Source organism: Olea europaea, unplaced genomic scaffold (assembly GCF_002742605.1).
Source record: "Olea europaea var. sylvestris unplaced genomic scaffold, O_europaea_v1 scaffold963, whole genome shotgun sequence".
Classification (NCBI taxonomy): Eukaryota; Viridiplantae; Streptophyta; class Magnoliopsida; order Lamiales; family Oleaceae; genus Olea; species Olea europaea.
The window spans coordinates 440,004-460,460 of record NW_019268131.1 but is presented as its reverse complement, the minus strand read 5'-3'; the positions used below and the strand labels follow the sequence as shown (position 1 = coordinate 460,460).

The following is a 20,457-nucleotide window of genomic DNA, read 5'->3' as shown; positions in this document are numbered from 1 at the left end:
AAAAATTTTGTTTTTTTTTTTTTTTTTTTAAGAGGGGAAAAAAAAAAAAAAAAAAAAAAAAAAAACCCACCCTATCATGAAACAATAATTCTTCCTCAAAAGAAAATGGCTGTCTAGAACCCTATCATGGAATTTGGATCTTGAGAAGTACAACAGGTATGCCACCAATTTGAATTGCTTGCCTACAGTTTCCAATTTAAGGGCACAACCACACAAATTTCTCGCTGATAAGGCATCCTTCTATCTAGCCCAAAATTCGATTGCATGGAGTAATATTATTATACCACACAACTAACATCTAAATCAAATCCCTATCCCCCAAAACTTGATTCCAATTATGAAATAAGATAGGGCATTACCCAAACTTTACCTCGATAATATATATACTCGGGGAAAAAAATGAAATCCCACGTTCGAGGCAAAATCAAAACACGAAATAACAGAACAATACAAAATCCTGTAATTCTTCATTTATAATAATCAAATTTATCCAAAACAAACTCGTTATTTGCAAGCAATTACGAGAAAGAAAATATTCATTTCTCTTTTTTACCTTGTGTTCTTGTTGAGTCTCCGTTTCTATCGCCATTGCAAAATTTAAAGAAAAACTCTCACACCCACGCACACAGACATACTATGATTTGATTTTTATATAAAGAATAGAGAGAGAATTTTTTGTTGTCTTCTGCACATCTGCAACGGTCATATTTGATCGTTTAAATTTCACATCTGCGTTGAACGCAGCGTATACAGGTGAGGTCCACAAACTCCTGGGCATGCGTGACAAATCTCATAATATTTTAATTTTTTGATAAACAAATTTTTTTTATCTGAGCCACATTCTTTAAAAAATTCATTTATCTTCATATTTATTTTCAATCACATTTTTCAATAAAAAAAAATAACACATATTCTCAAAAAAAATTACTATCACAAACTCTATCAGCCCAAAAAATAAGGCTCAAACAAAATGCGCGTTTGGTTTGGATTAAAATCTGATTTTAATCTAAGTCAAAATTAAATAATCAATATTAACTACTCTTTCATGAGTTCCATAACTTTTCAACTACACATTTCAAAAACTTTTATCACAATCTACTAAAAAATATAATTTTAATCACCACCAAATACCCTCAAAACCTATATTGTTTTAATAAATAGGGATTTAAAAATTTATAAACTTTCTAGCTATGTACTTGTTTTAGACGGTAGTCAATCTCAAGCCCACAAAGGGCAATTCTGAGGATGTGAAATGGATTCACCCACACAAAGTAGTCTCATACATCAATTCATTCATAGAATATTACCCCTCTAAACAATTTTTCCTGGACTGTTTTTAGTCCACGATAGCTTCGTAACATAAATGTCTACAATGACATAAATTGTGTTGAAAATTATGGGACGTAGCTGAGGAATTTTACATTTTGTAGTCAAGATATAGGTTTTGCACATGTTCAATGTTGACCCCAAAAATGAACCTTTCACATGGTCAAAGAAGAGTAACTCCATATGTATTCCTCCTTGCACACTTGGGACAAATGGTCAGCAGTATGTGGCATACTGAACAAATGGTTCCGGTAGCAAAGACCACTGGACCTATTTAACTTATCTCAAAAGGGGAGGAGAAAAGGGGGACTTGGATTGTAGAATTACCTACCTTACAATGGTTTAGATCTTAGGTATTTATAGAGAGAAGGGTAGAAAGAGAACCGTTGGATGGAGAATACATGGCTTCACCAGCCAATCTGAAGTGTCTTCTCATAAGTGTCCATCTATCACTCTATAGGTGGACGCGCATTTAATGTTTCTGAATTGGAGTTGACACGTTGACATCTGCTGTAGAGATGTCATATTCATCATTTATAAGATTTTATTTTGGATAGATCATTGTCCAAAAAATCCGTATCTTGTGCCGAGGCTTCTAGGTGTTATCTTGTGCCGAGGCTTCTAGGTGTTGCGGCTCGGAGTATGTTTGCACCACTTCAGACGACGCTATCCGCCTCATATTCTGCCTCACTTCATGTTGACGTTAGGCGTTTCGAAGTGTAGCCTATGTTTGATGACCTGGTAGCTTCGCCACAGGGGCATAATACTTAAGTTTCAATATTGGGTGTTTTGTTTTGGTTGATTATATTTTTAATTTAGAGAATATATTTTAATATTATATAAAAGAAAAAAGAAAAAACCTTGTTCAAACATGATGGACCACATTCATTAAGTTGGGTTGCGTATTACCGAAGTGGAGAATTTGACGTGATCAAGTTGTCACGTGTAATTAACGTGACCACATTATACTTTTTTGTCAAGTTGGGGGCAATGGATTTGCATTATGGATAGGTTACAAATTAAGGGACCGGGAGGCCTTCCTTTTTTTTTTCTCAAGAAATAGAAGAATTCTTATCGTTGTTTGTCAAATCCAACCCACAATTGTTCAGTTGATGTGTCTTGTATAGGCCCACAATAACACAATTTCTCATTCTCATTTTGTCAAGAATATGGCCCAAACAGAGGCTAAATAGGAGAGTAACCATTGAGTAAATGTTAAGGGAATATAATCCCACATCGGTAAAATAACGAAACAATGATCAATATATAAAGGATTGGGACACTCCTCTTAATAAGGTTGACCTTATTAAGATGGACCCCAAATTTTAACATGGCATCAGAGCTCATTAAGCTCCAACGAACGATTTGATCCGATTAAGTCTCTAAAAATGAGCACACGGATTTCAAGATTGGTCTGCTCAAACGAGCCACCATCTTGCGAGGGCATGTTAAGGGAATATAATCCCACATCGGTAAAATACCGAAACAATGACCAATATATAAAGGATTGTGACACTCCTCTTAATAAGGTTGACCTTATTAAGATGGACCCCAAATCTTAACAGTAACATTTTTAAGTTCAATTAGTGGGTGGTAACGTGTGAAAAGTTTAGTGACCATCGATTTAATCAACTCGATGTTTTTCCTTTCTATTAATTTTCATTTTCATTTTTTTAATATAACGTTAAACAAATAATTAAGACATAATTATTTTTTATATGTCACTTCAGATTTCTACTAGCCATTGCAGACAAATCATTAATTTGATTAAATGGAGATGTATCGGGACACAAGAAAAATAAGTTACTATATGAGATGATGTTATGCAAGGTTGGTTTTGCATAGCTTTTATTTTTATCATTACATCCTGTAAAAGAGTTTTTTGAGGAGATCATCTTAATTATTATTTAAAATTTAATTTTTAAAAGAGTTTTATTTCCAAAGTACTTTTAGAAAAAGTCAAATCAAATCACCTTCTTACAAAAAATCTTCTTATTAAAAAAGAACTTTCATACAATTAATCAAACAGGTCCATAAGCAACTTTTGAATCTTAAAAAACTCGTTTTGACTTCTTAAAAGCAATGCCAAACAGACCAATAATCAAGTTGAAACTGATTGGATTTTTAAATTTCACAGAATAAAATTCTGCCCTTATTAAAATCAAATTTTTAGTAGATTATGATAATAAATTTGATGAAATGTATAGCTGAAAAATTATGGACTCTATAAAATTTGTAATCAAAATTAATTATTAACTTTAATTTAGATAAAAATCTGTATATAACGGGGGTTATGACTCTTTTCTTTAAAAAAAAAAAATTATAATTATTTAATATTTAATAAAAATTCTGCCGCTCCACTACAAAATCAGGCATGTCTTACATGTTAGAATTTAAATCTAATTACGAGTTGATTCTTCGGTAAATTGCAATGGGGCGACTTACAAAAACACCGTTAAAATTAAGGGTCTTTCGAAAAATCATATAAATAAAATTTTGTAAATAAAAAATATTGTGTAATATTAAAAAGCGGCACAATGTCACTTTCAAAAGTTAAGCGTCATTTTTTATTTTAAAAAAATGACATACAATATCACTTTTATTAAACAGTGATGTTTGTCATTCAAAAAAGTGATAGAAATCAAGAAAATAACTAAAAAATGTGATAAACACTAAAAGTGTGACAAAAATTCAAAAAAGTGACAAATACTAAAAGAAGCAACAAAATTTCAAAAAAATGACACAAATTAAAAAAAGTTACACATATTAAAAAGAGTGAAAGAATAAAAAAAATGATAAACATTAAAAGAAGTGACTAAAATAAAAAAAAAAAAAAATAAAGTGATGCTAAAAAAGGGCTGACTAGGAGCATTGAAGCTCACCTTATAAAGGAAAAAAGGATGAACAGGATGTCCGATCTCTGCATGACCACAACACTTATAAGAAGCGTAATTGACACAAAACGTCCATACCTTTTATTTTGCCCCTATTTTCACTTTTCTTGACACTGAACGTCCTTTTTATTAATTTTGGACAATTTTACCCTTCATTCAAATAAAACAAAAAGAAAAGAAAGGAATCAATAAATAACTATTTGCAACCACAGTCCCCAATTTTTAAAAAATTACAAATGGCATCCAACTTTTGTTCCTTCTTGTTCAAGTGTGTGAAGAACACCATTTGACTCCAAAATTTGGCAAACGAGTGCTGTAATTTCTAAATTGAACAATCACCCAGTGTTTTTTGGGTCTGAATTTGAGTTTCCCCAAGTTGATTCATATGTTTGGACACATTAGACTTACGAATTGATGTGGAATTATCCTCTTCGCGCGGTAGCACTTCGTGAGGTCAAATCCAAAATTGTTGCATTTGGTTGATGAATTGATGCAATTAAATCCATATCCAGCTTCGTTTGACCTTCAATTGCATGCTAATTGATGCAATTCGTAGATTGGAGTTGTGAAGGGATGCTAATTGAAAGGAGATCGAACCAAATCTATGCGTGTTCACTATTTCTGGACGAACAATCATTTCAACACCAAATTGGGGAAGACCCATATGCTTAGTGGATGCGCCATGATGAGTAGTGTCCTGTGGTGGTGGTCGGCGATCATGGGTCCTACCACCGTCGCCGGAAAATGGCTTTGTCGGTCGCGAGTTCTCTGACTCAAAAATTGACTGTAGATGTTGTTTGCTGTAATTGGAACATGTATGGATGCTTCTTGGTGAGCTTGAGCAACCTGTGGGTTGTATGGAACATGGGCATCCATGGATTTGGTCAAATTTGCAATAGTACCGTGCGTGAGAGGAGGTTTCAGGGTAAAATTCGGCTCGATTTTGTTGGGATTTGGGGTTGAAATTTGCGTGGGGATGTTAGGGTTGATGAAAAGATGGTGATGGTATTAAAATCCAGTGGCCTTGGTGCCGAAAATTGGGTTCCATGGTTGTTGGCACATATGTTGAAAATTTTGTATATATTTGTGACTGATTTGTAATTTTTCACAAATTGAGGGCTGTGGTTGCAATTATTTATTTGTTGTTTCCTTTCTTTTCTTTTTGTTTTATTAGAATGGAGGGTAAAATTGTTCAGAATTGATGAAAAGAACGTTCAGCGCCAAGAAAGGTGAAAATATGGGCAAAAATGTCAAAAAATGAAAGGTATGAACGTTTTCCAAAATAGACATGAAAGGTAGGGATGTTTTATGTCAATTACCCCTTATAAGAATGTAAGAAGAATAATAAGATATTTCTTACAATGAGGTGATCGTGAATATTAGAATCAAATTCTTTTCTTCTTAGTTTTAGGATTGAGTTGTGTAAAAAATAGCACCAAAAACCTATAAATCATTGTGATTTATGGAGTTAACCATCCTAAAACACCAAGGCCTGTAAGAAAGCCCAAAAGACAAAAGAATGAGGAACAAAAACCAAGATGTCTTAGGGCTTACATATGACACTGAAAGACTAAGCTTTGCAGCTCTTAATTAAGGCCTCATATAAGGCAGGCTGTGAGGCATATGACTACAAGAATCTTTTCTACTCTTATCCACCAATACTGGAAGGTGTAATGCATCCAAAACCATCGCAATCACATCAAGCTATATCAACAATATTCAAAGATGAAAATACCTATATGATATATACAATCTAACACCACGACAGAATAAATCATCGAACTCCCTCAATAAAAGGTGACTTGAAGAATTAATTCAGTATGGCCATGACCCGTGAAAGACAATTAAGAGAATTATAAAAAATTGGACATTAGCATCGACGTAATTGTCTAAATATACAAACAATTCAAGAAAGAAAAAATGCAAGCTAGATTGAGGGCATGCTTGAAACCCTTTTAAACTACAAAGAGATCCAGAGAAATGATAAAGGATCCTCCCCTCTATAAAATTTCATTAACATATGGTCACGAAATTATTTGTTTCGATTTTAAATCCACCACAAGTGTACGGTTCGTTAACAAGTAGTAAAATGGACTATAAGTCCAAGTATCGATCCCACGAGGGTTGAATTAGTTCGAATTAATCTAATATGACCTTAACCGAAACACGACGAGCAAATTGCATTTTTGTACTCTAACTAACAAAATGAAATCGTTGATGCAATCATTGACTAAGGATTATACTAAGTTCAAAGTAACTTGGATGCAATTTAACTAAAATTTTATAGAATTAATGGATGTTCTAACTCACTAGGATCACGAATCCCCAAACAATACCCGTTCAATAGTCATTTACGCAAATTTGACACACAATTCCACAAAAGATGAATCAATATTCCTATTTTAATTTAGCAATCTCTCTCGAGCAATGCCAAACCTATCCCAATATATGATTCGACTATATTTCTATGATGAATACTAATATACCGACATGCATTATAATTCACGAATATCCAATGATTCACACAAGGCATAGAGGTATATTTCTATCATCTATCGGACCCTATGACGATTTATACTATGTCGATCCTATTTTCCTTCTTTCGAATGCATAAAACAGATCACCACATTCATATAATCACGTGCACAATAATTATATGAAAATAAAAACAAAATAAATCAATCAATTCCGGAATTTGTGTTTACATACGTCAAAAATCCAAAACAACAATTAAACGTGGTATTACAAGGTTCATCGATTTCCTAGTAGTAATAAATTTAGCCTAACATGCTAAAAAGAACAAAACTTAAAAGTATTTAAAGAAACGACATCACCCTAATCAATATTCACTCCGATCTTCAATTGGCGCGGTGTTTATCTCTTGTTTTCTCCCTTGTTTCTTCTTCAAAATCTCCGAAAAAATGTAAGAATGGCGTCCCCATCGTTCTGGTTGAGTTTTTGTATTTATAGGACCCTAAAATCTTGTTTCCATAAGAGTTTCGGAAGAAAAAGGAAACCAATTTTTTTTTCACATTTTTGTTCTATGCGACCGCATAGAGCATATCTATGCGGTCGCATAGAAGAACTTTTTCAACCATATTTACTTTCGGTATGGTACTATGCGACTGCATAGAGGATAATACTATGCAGTCGCATAGTACTATCAACTATGGTAGGGTTGCGTTTTGGTCCTCCCACTTGCATTCTTCACTCCTTAGCATTTTCTCTTCATTCTTTTCATTTTATCACCCCACGATATCGTCAATTGGTAATTGGTCTAATCAATTTGTCGATTTTTACATCAGATCAACTTTTGGATATTTGCACTTTTGGTCCCTGAACTTTTACTTTGTGTCACTTTAGTCATTTTTCACGTCTTTTCTCCTGAATTCCACCATGTTCATCGTTGTTTTCTACAATTCACAAATGTACAAAATTAAGTCACAATTCACTCATTTTGCTCGTATTTAAATCATGTTTGTGACCTAAATAAGCGTGTAAAAACACACTTATCAAACCCCCCAAACTTAAACTAATGTTTGTCCTCAAATAAGATAGTGACTTAATTATGAACAAACATGGCTTAATATCCTGTTGTGGCTCAGGATTGGACTGAGTATTTAAATATTTATCTGTTCAAACATGACATCAACGTTTACCTGTTTAATGCAAATTGACGTGTGTGTGTGAATTCATGCTAACATATCAAATTTATGATGAATCTGAGTCCCGACCCAAGTGGTCAAATATATCCTTACTCACTCGAGAGATACACAACTCCCCAAATTTATTCTTTTCACTCAATTATCCCAGAGTTGTGTTTTAAGATTAGGAATTTATATAGTTGTAGTCCTTACCCTCTCGTAGTTCGGATTTAGCATTACTATCACAAGTCTACATTTCTAAAAGCGAAGATTCTCCTAGATTTGATTGCTTTGACACTCAAGATCAAACTAGATTACTTGTCTCGCCTTAGAGGTACGATCTCTTCAACCAAATGTCTAAGGGCTTTTCGTCATGTTTTGTCTCTTTTTTTTCACCTTTCTTTAATTTCTGATTGATTTTCATCTTCTCATTTACCCTTTTTATAACCTATGTAATGAGCTTTGGGTATGTGACTCCCAATACAGTTGGCTTAAGGGCACCAGATTTTGAAATATCCTCACAGGCTTATTCACTCGAGTTATAAAGGCTCGATAAGATGACTTTTTATTAACCTCTTTCCCTCTTGCTTTCTATATGACCCTTGTAGCGAGCTTTAGGCCGGTGATTCCCAAACCAGTTGACCTTAAGGCACCAGATTTTGAAATATCCTTACAGGCTTACTTGCTCGAGTCATAAAGGCATGAAAAGAAGTGTCTTATTCTCACATATAAAAATTGTGCCCTTTGTCATTTTTTCTAGACATTTAGTTTCCAAAACTAACCCCTAATTTAAGATTTTCACCTAAGCTTCACCCCTCTGGTCTAGGCAATTCACACAATAAATTTCATGCACGGAGCCTCCACTCATCTCAATGCTTTCCTATAATAGCTCAACTATCACCAAACTGTCTTTAGGTAGTTTATGGGTTAATTCAATAGAGGGTTATCATTTCTTTTCTACTTTATGCTCAAAATTCATTCATTCACCTAACATGTCGAGCATGAATAGCGCGCATAGATGATGTCAAGTGTTGCATCAACAAGTATCAGTTAGTCTAATTAACACCAGATCAAAAATTTTGTAGTTTAAACTAGTCCAATAATAACATCATAACGAACGAGGTTATTAAGCCCACATAAGCATGCATGAAGAGAATTAAAACAAACTGAATAGAATGCAAAGTTTTTTTTCTTTTTTTTTTCCTCATCATGCATGCATTAATAATAAAAAAACAGATAATGATGAACACAGATAAAGATGTGAAATAAATTATGTCACCCTCCCCAAACTTAGTTAATACATTGTCCTCAATGTAAGATTAACAAAAGATTAATGACATAATTTTTAAGGACAAAATGAAGATGAAGAATCAAAATGAGATAAACAATACTCCCCTGATTAAAACAGTGGCTGGGATGGAAAGCTGGGTCCGGCATCATCATCGCTAGGAGGAGAGGGAATGCGAGACAAGATCTCCCTCAACATGGCAGACTGCTGGGTCTGCTCCATCTGCATGGCCTGAACCCTCGTCTCTAAATTCCCTAGACGGTCCGAAGACTTGTTCACCCGCCACTGTATACCGTCCATCCAGCTAACGTACATGCCCAGACGCCCATCAAAGGTACTCATTTGTCGGCGTGCTGCTGCATATCCCGGTCGTGTCCAGTCATAGTAGCAAACATCTGCCACAATAACTGGGTGTCCATGTCAACTGGTGGTGGTGGAGCATGTGGCATCTCAAAGTCCGCAGCTGCTTGTCCCTTTACAGCCTGTTGCTGTCGCCAGCGCTCATTTTTCAATTTCTGCTGATGTTTAATCTTGGTGCGGTCCTGGGCCTCGAGTGTGAGGCGTTTGATAAAAGGACTTGGTTTCTCCGGTGCCTCTCCTGGCTGAACTTGTATGCTAGCTGCTCTACAAATTCCACTTATCAGGCTCGAGAATATCAGTGATGTGTGCCTATCACCCCATGCGCCTATAACGTGTATCTGATTGTAAATATAGGTGGCCAAGTCAATTTTGTTCCCCCGAACTAAGTGGTAAATAAAGCCTGCCTTCTGATCGGTGAATGTCGTCCGATGGGAGATCGGCTCGATGGTGTGGCAGATGAATAACCAAAGGATGCAATAGACGGAGTGAGGTCTATCCGATACCAATCAGTAGTAGGGAGCGGCTAAGCATTTTCCCGTCCCAATAAAACTTCGGCCACTTCAACCCAGTTGAAATCATGCCGGATTGGGACTATATTTGCCCAGTTGAGATGACAGTAGTCATGTATTACCTCAGGTGAAAACATGATCCATTTGCCCCGAACCCAAGTCTGATGCAAATGGTCAGATCCCGATGTGTCTATTTCAGCATTGAAATTTGCATAGAATTTTCGCACCAAGTTTTCATAGACGGGATGTGGTCTTTCAATCACCTTCTCCCATTTGCAGTTGTGGACTAGATAAACCAGTTCAAAACCTAAGAAATCATCCAATTTAACTGGTCTTTCGGGGATAAGCGCTATAGCGGGCTGCTTGGTCGGAAGAAAGAAAACACTGGACTCCTCCTTCGGGTTCCCTAGTCCGACTGTGCCAAATGTGGAACCAACTTTCTCCTTTCCCTTTGATGTTTGCTTTGGGGGCATCCTGCAAAGTTAAAGATATATTAGTCAATAAACTGCAGTAATCAAAACGATAGGGGGACTGAGATAAGTGAGACACATAGTTTAAAAATCCCCCAAACTTACTTCAACAAGCATATAGAATACCTTGGTGTGCACGTATCAAAATATGACAAAGAGGGAAGTGTAAAGAGAATGCGGAGGTGAAAAATTAGAAAGTTAGGCTGAAACAAACACATGCAAAAAAAAATCATATCCATGACCGAGTGCGCATGTTCGGCCCCGGACATCATCGAGAAAACTTGAAGTTTTCCCGAGCAAGCTCTAGCATATGAGAGTATTCAATGAGATCTACCACATTTTCAAATTTCAAAGCAAATGGACTTCTTTTGATATGCCAATTAATAGTGGAAAGTATGGGATGTAGGGTGCCGCGACATGCCATGTGCTTTTGCGTTACAAGGTAGAAGTGATGTGATACATGGTTGTTCAAGTGGTTGTGAATGTGGTAGCATGAAACTGTCAAGAAAACATGCTCAAAAACATCCAAGGAAGGTAAAATAACAAGTTACACACAAACATAGGTCCAAACAACCAAAATGAATCAAGTAACCCGATGATTAAGTGTGCACGTTCGGCCCCGGACATCATGAGAAAACTAGAAGTTTTCCCGAGTAACCTTCGGACATATGAAAGTATGTAGTGTGGAGTGACACATATTCAATTTTCAAGCTCATTGGACGTCGTACGGGTACCTAACGCAAGGGACGAAGTGGGTGCGATGAGGTGACGTGAACCTAACACGTGTGCCTTAATGTGTGAGTGGTTGGTGCGTGAGTGTTTCGAGCTCAATTTTGATGGAATATAGGCATCACGTGTATGAGAATGCGTATATTCAAAATGTCTAATGCGGAAACAAGCAAAATGTACGAAAACTTTCACGTGGACAATTCATCGAACATGTAGCATGCAAGAAAAATTCTTCCTTATTCTAAACATACTTGGCAAATGGTAATCACCCAAAGAGCAAAAACACAATTGAAAGCCCTAAACCTAGCATACTCACACCCATTCAACCGAAATCACAATTGGAGAGTAAGAACAACTACAAACCAAATGAAAAATGTAAGGAGAAGAGAGAAAAAAGAAAAAGAAAAATACATACCTTTTGTGCCTTGAAGAGAAGGAATGAATGTGGGGTTGATTGAAGAAAAGAATATGGTGGGTGGTGGTGGTCGAATATGGTTGAGAGTGTGAGAGAGAAATTGGTGAGGGAAAATGGGGAAGGTGGAAGTCGAATGAGCCGGTCTTGGACTTAAGTCCATGACCGGCTATACCTATGCGGCCGCATAGTTAAACTTTATGCGGTCGCATAGTTAAAAAAATTTTTCCCCCTATTACTTTCGATATATGTCTATGCGATCGCATAGACCAATTAAAAAATATTATTATTATTATTTTTATTTTAAAAAACACACTAAAGTCCAAAAAAGAAATTTCCCGCAATTTTTTTTATCTAGAAATGCGTGAATCATATTCTCAAACACCTCAAAATCATTTCAAACTAACCGACCAATGTGGGTAATGCCCAGAAAATTATGGAGATGATAATTCGATCCTATTAACATGCATGTACGATCGATGACCTAAAAAAATGTAAATTCGAAAATAAAATAATGTGAAAAGTAAGCGAATAAAAAGATACAGTGGGTTGCCTCCCACCCAGCGCTAGATTATAGTCGATAGCTCGACTTTATCGTGTTGCTTCATTCTGGTGATTTAAGATGAACGGTAGACTTTTCTTTTGAAAAATCGCCGCCTCAATAGTGCTTCAGACACTGTCCATTAACTTTGAATGTCCCCTTGCTATCGTGAGTGATCTCAACTGCCCTGTGTGGAAAAACCTGTGTAATAGTATACGGACCAGACCACCTCGATCGCAGTTTTCTTGGAAACAGTTTAAGCCTAGAGTTGTAGAGTAACACTTTCTGCCCCACCATAAATTCACACCTCTGAATGTGCATGTCATGCCATTTCTTAGTACACTCTTTGTAGATTCTTGAATTCTCGTAGGCTTCCATTCTGAGCTCATCCAGCTCATTAAGTTGTAGGAGACATTTTTCAACCGCAGCCTTCAAATCCAAATTCAATTTCTTCATTGCCCAGTAAGCGTGATGTTCTATCTCAAGAGGTAAGTGACATACTTTCCCGAAAACCAGTCGATATGGTGACATTCCTATAAGGGTCTTGAATGCAGTCATATAGGCTCACAAGGCGTCGTCCAATTTCTTAGACCAATCCTTTCGTGATGAACTTACTATGACTTCAAGTATTCGCTTTAATTGTCTATTGGACACTTCGACCTTTCCACCGGTTTGGAGATGGTATGCAGTGGCTACACGATGTTTAACGCCATATTTAGTCAACAATTGTTCAAACTGTCGATTGTAGAAGTGTTTGCCCCCGTCACTGATTATAGCATTCGGTGTTCCAAAGCGGGTAAAAATATGTTTCTTTAGAAACTCAGTCACCACCTTCCCATCATTGGTAGGCAGTGCAACGGCCTCTACCCACTTTGATACGTAGTCCACAGCCACTAATATGAATTGATTAGAGAAGGATGGGGGAAATGGCCCCATGAAGTCGATCCCCCAAACGTCGAATAATTCCACCTCCAGGATACTATTCAAAGGCATTTCATTTCTCTTGGATATATTTCTGGTGTGTTGACATCGGTCACACCTTTTCACGAATTCAAAAGCATCTTTAAATAGTGTAGGCCAATAAAAACCTGATTGAAGGATCTTCGCTGCTGTTTTTGAAGCACCAAAATGCCCGGCATATGTAGATGAATGACAATGTTTTAATATCAAAGGCACTTCTTCCTCAGGTATGCAGCGACGGACAATTTGATCTGCACCCCACCTGTATAGGATGGGATCCTCCCAGAAATAATATTTTAAATCAGAGAAAAATTCCTTCTTCTGGTGACTGGAGTAATCAGGCGGCATGATAGATCTGGCTAAGTAGTTAATGATGTTTGCATACCAGGGTGCTTTCCCCAAACAAAAATCTGTTCATCTGGGAAGACTTCCTTGATTTCCATTGTTTCAGTCTGTCCTGTGGCCTCGAGTCGAGATAAGTGGTCTGCCACTACATTTTCACTACCTTTCTTATCCCTGATTTCCAAGTCAAACTCTTGAAGCAATAGTATTTAACGAATGAGACGGGGCTTTGCATCCTTCTTTTCCATTAAGTACTTGATTGCGGCGTGATCTGTGTAAACGATAACCTTTGATCCCACGAGATATGATCGAAATTTGTCAAAGGCGTAGACTACGGCAAGGAGCTCTTTTTCTGTAGTGGCATAATTGAGTTGAGCTTCGTTCAAGGTCTTACTTGCATAGTAAATCACGTGAAATATCTTATTTCTTCGTTGTCCTAAGACAGCCCCAACAGCATAATCACTGGCGTCGCACATTAATTCAAATGGCAGATTCCAATCTGGCGTAATGATCATGGGTGCAGAAATCAACTTCTCCTTCAAGGTGTTAAAAGCAAGCAGACACTCATCTGTGAACTCAAATATGGACTCCTTCATCAACAGACAGCACAATGGTTTAGTAATTATTGAGAAATCCTTGATGAATCTTCTGTAGAAACCAGCATGCCCGAGGAAACTACGAACACCTTTTACGGATGTAGGTGGTGTTAATTTCTCGATCACCTGAATCTTTGCTCTGTCCACTTCAATACCCTTTGCTGAGATTCCGTGTCCTAGCACGATGCCTTCCTGTACCATAAAGTGGCATTTTTCCCAATTCAATACCAAGTTAGTGTCCGTACACCGCTGTAGCACAAGACTCAAATGCTCCAAGCACTCATCAAATGAAGACCCGAACACTGAGAAATTGTCCATGAAAACCTCGATGAATTTCTAATCATATCTAAGAAGATAGCCATCATGCAGCGCTGAAAAGTAGTAGGAGCATTGCATAAACCAAACGGCATCCTACGGTATGCAAAGGTACCGTAGGGGCAAGTGAAAGTTATCTTCTCCTGATCGTCAGGTGCAACTGGAATCTGATTATACCCGAAATATCCATCCAAAAAACAATAATACGAATGCCCTGCTAGTTTCTCTAGCATCTGATCAATGAACGGTAGTGGAAAGTGATCCTTTCGAGTAGCAGCGTTTAGTTTGCGGTAATCAATGCAAACTCTCCATCCAGTTACAGTCCGTGTAGAAATCAACTCATTTTTCTCGTTTTCTATCACTTTGTTACCACCTTTCTTGGGAAAAGTGCACTGATCCAAGCACTATTAAATATTGGATAGATGATGCCTGCGTCGAGCAACTTCAATACCTCAGCCCTAACCACTTCCTTCATGTGTGGATTCAATCTCCGTTGACCATCAATGCTTGGTTTGAATTTTTCCTCCATGAGTATTTTGTGCATGCATAGCGACGGACTGATCTCCTTGATATCTACGATCGACCATCCAATGGCTATTTTGTTTTCCTTTAGCACCCGAAGTAGTTTCTCTTCCTCCGCCTCACTGACAGTACTTGAAATAATAACCGGAAGTGTAGAAGATTCCCCCAGGTAAGCATATCTTAGGTGTGGTGGCAGTTGCTTGAGTTCCAATTTGGGAGGTTGCTGAATAGATGACACTGACTGTGTAGTCCTGGTTCCTAGTTCTTCGAAGTAGTGTCTGCGCCTGTATGGCGGATTAGTCTCCAAAAATCGTGCACATGTTTCAATCTCATTCAAATCAGTGTGAGTGGATTGAGAATGTGCAATGCACGCCTCGTAAGCATCGGAAGGATGATGTAGCCGGAATGTATCTTGAATTATTATGTCAATTACATCGATCTGGAAACAGCTATCTGACTTAGTCGGAAATTTCATTGCCTTGAACACGTTGAACGAGATTTGCTCTTCGCCAAGCCTCAATATAAGCTGCCCTTTCTGAACATCAACAATTGCTTTTCCAGTAGCTAGGAAAGGTCCCCAATTTAAGTGGAACATCCTTATCTTCCTCCATATCCAAGATAAGGAAATCAGCTGGAAATATAAACTTCTCCACTTTGACCAATACCTCTTCAATGATCACTCTTGGATGTGTAAGGGATCTATTTGCTAACTGTAATGTAACCGTTGTGGCCTTAGCTTCTCCCAAGCCGAGTTTCCTGAAAACAGAGAGAGGCATTAAATTAATATTTGCACCCAAATCACACAATGCTTTATTAAAATGACAATTTCCAATAGTGCAAGGTACAGTAAAGCTCCCTGGATCCTTTAGTTTTGGAGGCAACTTTCTTTGGATTCTGGCACTGCACTCCTCAGTTAGCATCACTGTTTCGTGTTCTTCTATCTTTCGCTTGTTGGAGAGGATATCCTTTAGAAATTTTGCATAACTTAACATCTGAACAAGTGCTTCGGCAAATGGAATGTTGATATGTAGTTTCTTGAAGATTTCAAGAAATTTACTGTATTACTGATCCAATTTGTGATTTTTCAATCTTTGCGGAAACGGAATAGGAGGCTCATGAGGGTTGATAGGAATGGCATCCCGTGATGTATTAGAATTCTCCTTGCTCACATTCCCCGTTGTTTGTTCAGTTTGTTCCACAATTTCGTCATCCGAGATTGGTGCTGATTCCTTGCTAGCTACCGATTTTTTGACATGTATCACCGGTAGTTGTATTCCACTTCTGGTTGTTATAGCCTTTGCGTGCTCCTTAGGGTTGATTTCAGTGTTGCTGGGCAGATTTTCTGGTGCTTTACCCGTAATGGAGATTGCCATCCGTCTCATTTGTGTCTCCAAATTTTTGATTGCCGCACTCTGGTCTTGAAGAGTTTCATCTGTCTTTCGCATAAACTGATTGTTGACTTCTATGTACTGGTTGGTTGTTACCATGAACTTTTCAAACGTCTCTTCCAATGGTAGCTTTTTATCCTGCTGCTGATATTGACCTTGTGGTCTATTTTGATTCTGATTGCTCCATGAGAAGTTTGGATGTTTTCTCCAGCCTTGATTGAAGGTTTCCGAATGTGGGTTGTTTTGTTGATGTTGACCCCATTGCACAAAATCTGCATATTCGATCCCTTGTGCGAGAATTGGACAATTAACAGTATTGTGGTCTGCTCCACATTCTTTACAACTTGGCTTCTTGACTTGTTTAGTAGTGGCGGTCTGTGAAATGCTCTCAACCTTATGGAACAAAGGGTTTATCTTTGCAAATAGTGCAAAATAAGTATCTACTTCATAAACCCCTGGCGATCTCTTCTGAACCACTCGATCTGTAGACCACATGGCTGAAGTTGTTGCCATTCTCTCAAATAGCTCGCATGCTCCATCGATTGTTCTCGTCGAAATAGACCCGTCAGATGAGGAATCCACCATACTCTTGAAGGATGGGAGTAGTCCAGTGTAGAAAAATCGGATTTGTGTCTTCTTGTCAAAACCATGTTGCGGGCACTTTCTTAACATATTCTTGAAACGATTCCATACCTCTTCAAATGATTCGGACTTACCTTGGTTGAAAATAGAGATATCATGCCGCATTTTTTCTACCTTTGCTGACGAGAAGAACTTGGTGCAGAATTTGTGGGCTAGCTCATTCCAAGTGGCGATGATTGCAAAGGGATACGAATCCAGCCATTCAAGTGCCTTATCCCGCAAGGTGTGGAAACAACCGCAGTCTTATAGCATCGTTCGAGATACCCTGATACCTGAAGTGTTGGCACATATCTAGAAATCGGGATATGTGTGTATGTGGGTTTTTGTTAGCCATCCCGTGGCATTGATGCCCATTTTGAAACAGTTGAATCACATTTGTTTTCAGCTGAAAGTTTGGTTGCCCAAATGGAGGATATACAATGCTAGATTGACTTTGGACCACCAACGGAGCCATGAAGTCCCCAAGTACTGTATTCCTATCATCTTCAACTGCCATGCCTTCGTTGAGCGGAATTGCAGGTCGATTTTGCTCGTTTGCCATTTGTTATGCCGCTCTTGCTTCTCTTTACCTATGATGGAATGTGCGTTCGATCTCTAGATTTATGGGAACCAAATCTTGATCAAGTGCTCCTTGCATACAAGCCCTGAGGTTGCAAAATCAATACAAAATTAAATTGAAGTATTAATAAACTAAACCTAGTAAACAAACTACTACTAATCTACATAAGTTCGAATTAGTGTCAGAAAAGATAAAATTAGAACTAAATTTCAATCCCCGACAACGGCGCCAAAAACTTGTTCGCGAAATTATTTGTTTCGATTTTAAATCCACCGCAAGTGTACGGTTCGTTAACAAATAGTAAAATGGACTATAAGTCCAAGTATTGATCCCACGAGGATTGAATTAGTTCGAATTAATCTAATATGACGTTAACCGAAACACGACGAGCGAATTGCGTTTTTGTACTTTAACTAACAAAATGAAATTGTTGATGCAATCATTGACTAAGGATTATACTAAGTTCAAAGTAATTTGGATGCAATTTAACTAAAATTTTATAGAATTAATGGATGTTCTAACTCACTAGGATCACGAATCCTCAAGTAATACCCGTTCAATAGTCATTTACGCAAATTTGACACACAATTCCACAAAAGATGAATCGATATTCCTATTTTAATTTAGCAATCTCTCTCGAGCAATGCCAAACCTATCATAATATATGATTCGACTATATTTCTATGACGAGTACTAATATACCGACATGCATTATAATTCGTGAATATCCAATGATTCACATAAGGCATAGAGTTATATTTCTATCATCTATCGGACCCTATGACGATTTATACTATATCGAACCTATTTTCTTTCTTTCGAATGCACAAAACAGATCACCACATTCATATAATCACGTGCACAATAATTATATGAAAATAAAAATGAAATAAATAAATAAATTCCGAAATTGGTGTTTACATACGTCAAAAATCCAAAACAACAATTAAACGTGGTATTACAAGGTTCATCGATCTCCTAGTAGTAATAAATTTAGCCTAACATGCTAAAAAGAACAAAACTTAAAAGTATTTGAAGAAAAAATATCACCCTAATCAATATTCACTCCGATCTTCAATTGGCGCGATGTTTATCTCTTGTTTTCTCCCTTGTTTCTTCTTCAAAATCTCCGAAAAACATGTAAGAACGGCGTCCCCATCGTTCTGGTCGAGTTTTTGTATTTATGGGACCCTAAAATCTTGTTTCCATAAGAGTTTCGGAAGAAAAAGGAAACCAATTTTTTTTTTCACATTTTTGTTCTATGCGACTGCATATAGTAATCTATGCGGTCGCATAGAAGAACTTTTTCAACCATATTTACTTTCGGTATGGTACTATGCGACCGCATAGAGGATAATACTTTGTGGTCGCATAGTACTATCAGCTATGATAGGGTTGCGTTTTGGTCCTCCCACTTGCATTCTTCACTCCTTAGCATCTTCTCTTCATCCTTTTCATTTTATCACCCCACGATATCTTCAATTGGTAATTGGTCTAATCAATTTCTTGATTTTTTCATCGGATCAACTTTTGAATATTTGCACTTTTGGTCCCTGAACTTTCACTTTGTGTCACTTTAGTCCTTTTTCGCGTTTTTTCTCCTGAATTCCACCATGTTCATCGTTGTTTCCTACAATTCACAAATGTACAAGATTAAATCACAATTCACTCATTTTACTCATATTTAAATTATGTTTGTGACTTAAATAAGCGTGTAAAAACACACTTATCAACATACAAATAGAAAAATTCAATCATGAGGACCAAATTCAAGTTCAAATTCAAACTCATCATCCTTTTCAAACGACTCCAATTAACTGCACGTGATGAATATAAGAAGGGGAATAAGTTATTTCTTATAAGGAGGTGACGGTGAAGATCCCAGATAAAGCGATGGAGATGACAATGAACCAAAATTAAAAATTGGTGGGAGTTTTGGTCGGATTTATCGTTTTGATTTGGGGGATTTCTAAGGTTTTGATTTTGGGGTTTGGCTGGGGGAGGGTGGTTTTGAGTGTATTAATTACTGGAGCAAAGATTTTAATTAATTTTAGGGGTAGTTTTCTAATTTAATAATTTTGAAGGGTAGTGGGTCTAATTACCCCAATTGCAATAGCTTTTCTCATGCTTGGTCATTGAACTTCAATTTAATGCAATCGTGTTACAATATTTAATTTTCTAGCAATCAGGAAATTGTGTCCGAGTTCCAGGTCTATTAAAACTACCGACGTGCAGTAATGTTAGTCTATTCCTCATGTCAAATGAACTAAAATTGCATTGGATATTATTGTACTCTCACTGCATTTGCAAACAAGTTATTGATTTTTAATTGTCAAATGGATAAAGATTATTTTGTTTGAAACTCAAGTGCTATAATAATTCCCTTCTGAGGATTTGTTTAACAAGACTTTTGTTATCGTTTCTTGTAGAAAATTTCCTAAATAAGCTATCTTATTCAACCCATGTTTGGTAAAAATTAAAATAATCTTTTTAACGCCTCTCATGGGGTGGACGATTTGGTGGAGTAGGTGAGTGCAGAAACCTTTAATCATAAATTAAATTCTCCCTATTAACACTTTCTCGGTCGTGTTGTCGGCGAGTGCGATTTACTTGGCTGGCGTGGTTTGTAAGTTATTGTGTCAATTTGAGGATTTATCCAGTGCGCACTCGAAATGTAGCGGCTGAGAATTCTGCGTCATAAAAAAAAAATAAAAATAAAATAAGCTTTTTAACAAATTTTAATAAAAGTTGATGAAATATATGGTTGAAAAGTTGTTAATCCCATAAATATGTAAATAAAATTAATTGTTGACTTTCACTTAAATTTTAATCAAAATTTTTAGTGGTACCACGCAAGGGCTTAGTGTTCGAAAATTAATTTTTAATTTTTAATTTTTTCCAAAAAGAGATCTTAAAAAAGTCACAGCCAACTTAAAAACTCATATAATTAAAATAATCAC

At 36.9% G+C, this 20,457-nt stretch overlaps 1 protein-coding gene across 1 annotated transcript in view; it reads right to left on the bottom strand.

The window, feature by feature from the left end:
• LOC111392704 (serine/threonine-protein kinase Aurora-1-like) overlaps nucleotides 1-700 on the bottom strand; it is a 15,973-nt gene extending 15,273 nt beyond the window's left edge. The window contains exon 1 of the mRNA XM_023018103.1: nucleotides 554-700. The gene's annotated coding sequence lies outside the window, so the exon portion shown is untranslated. The remainder of the gene's footprint in view (nucleotides 1-553) is intronic.
• Nucleotides 701-20,457: the final 19,757 nt, after the last annotated feature.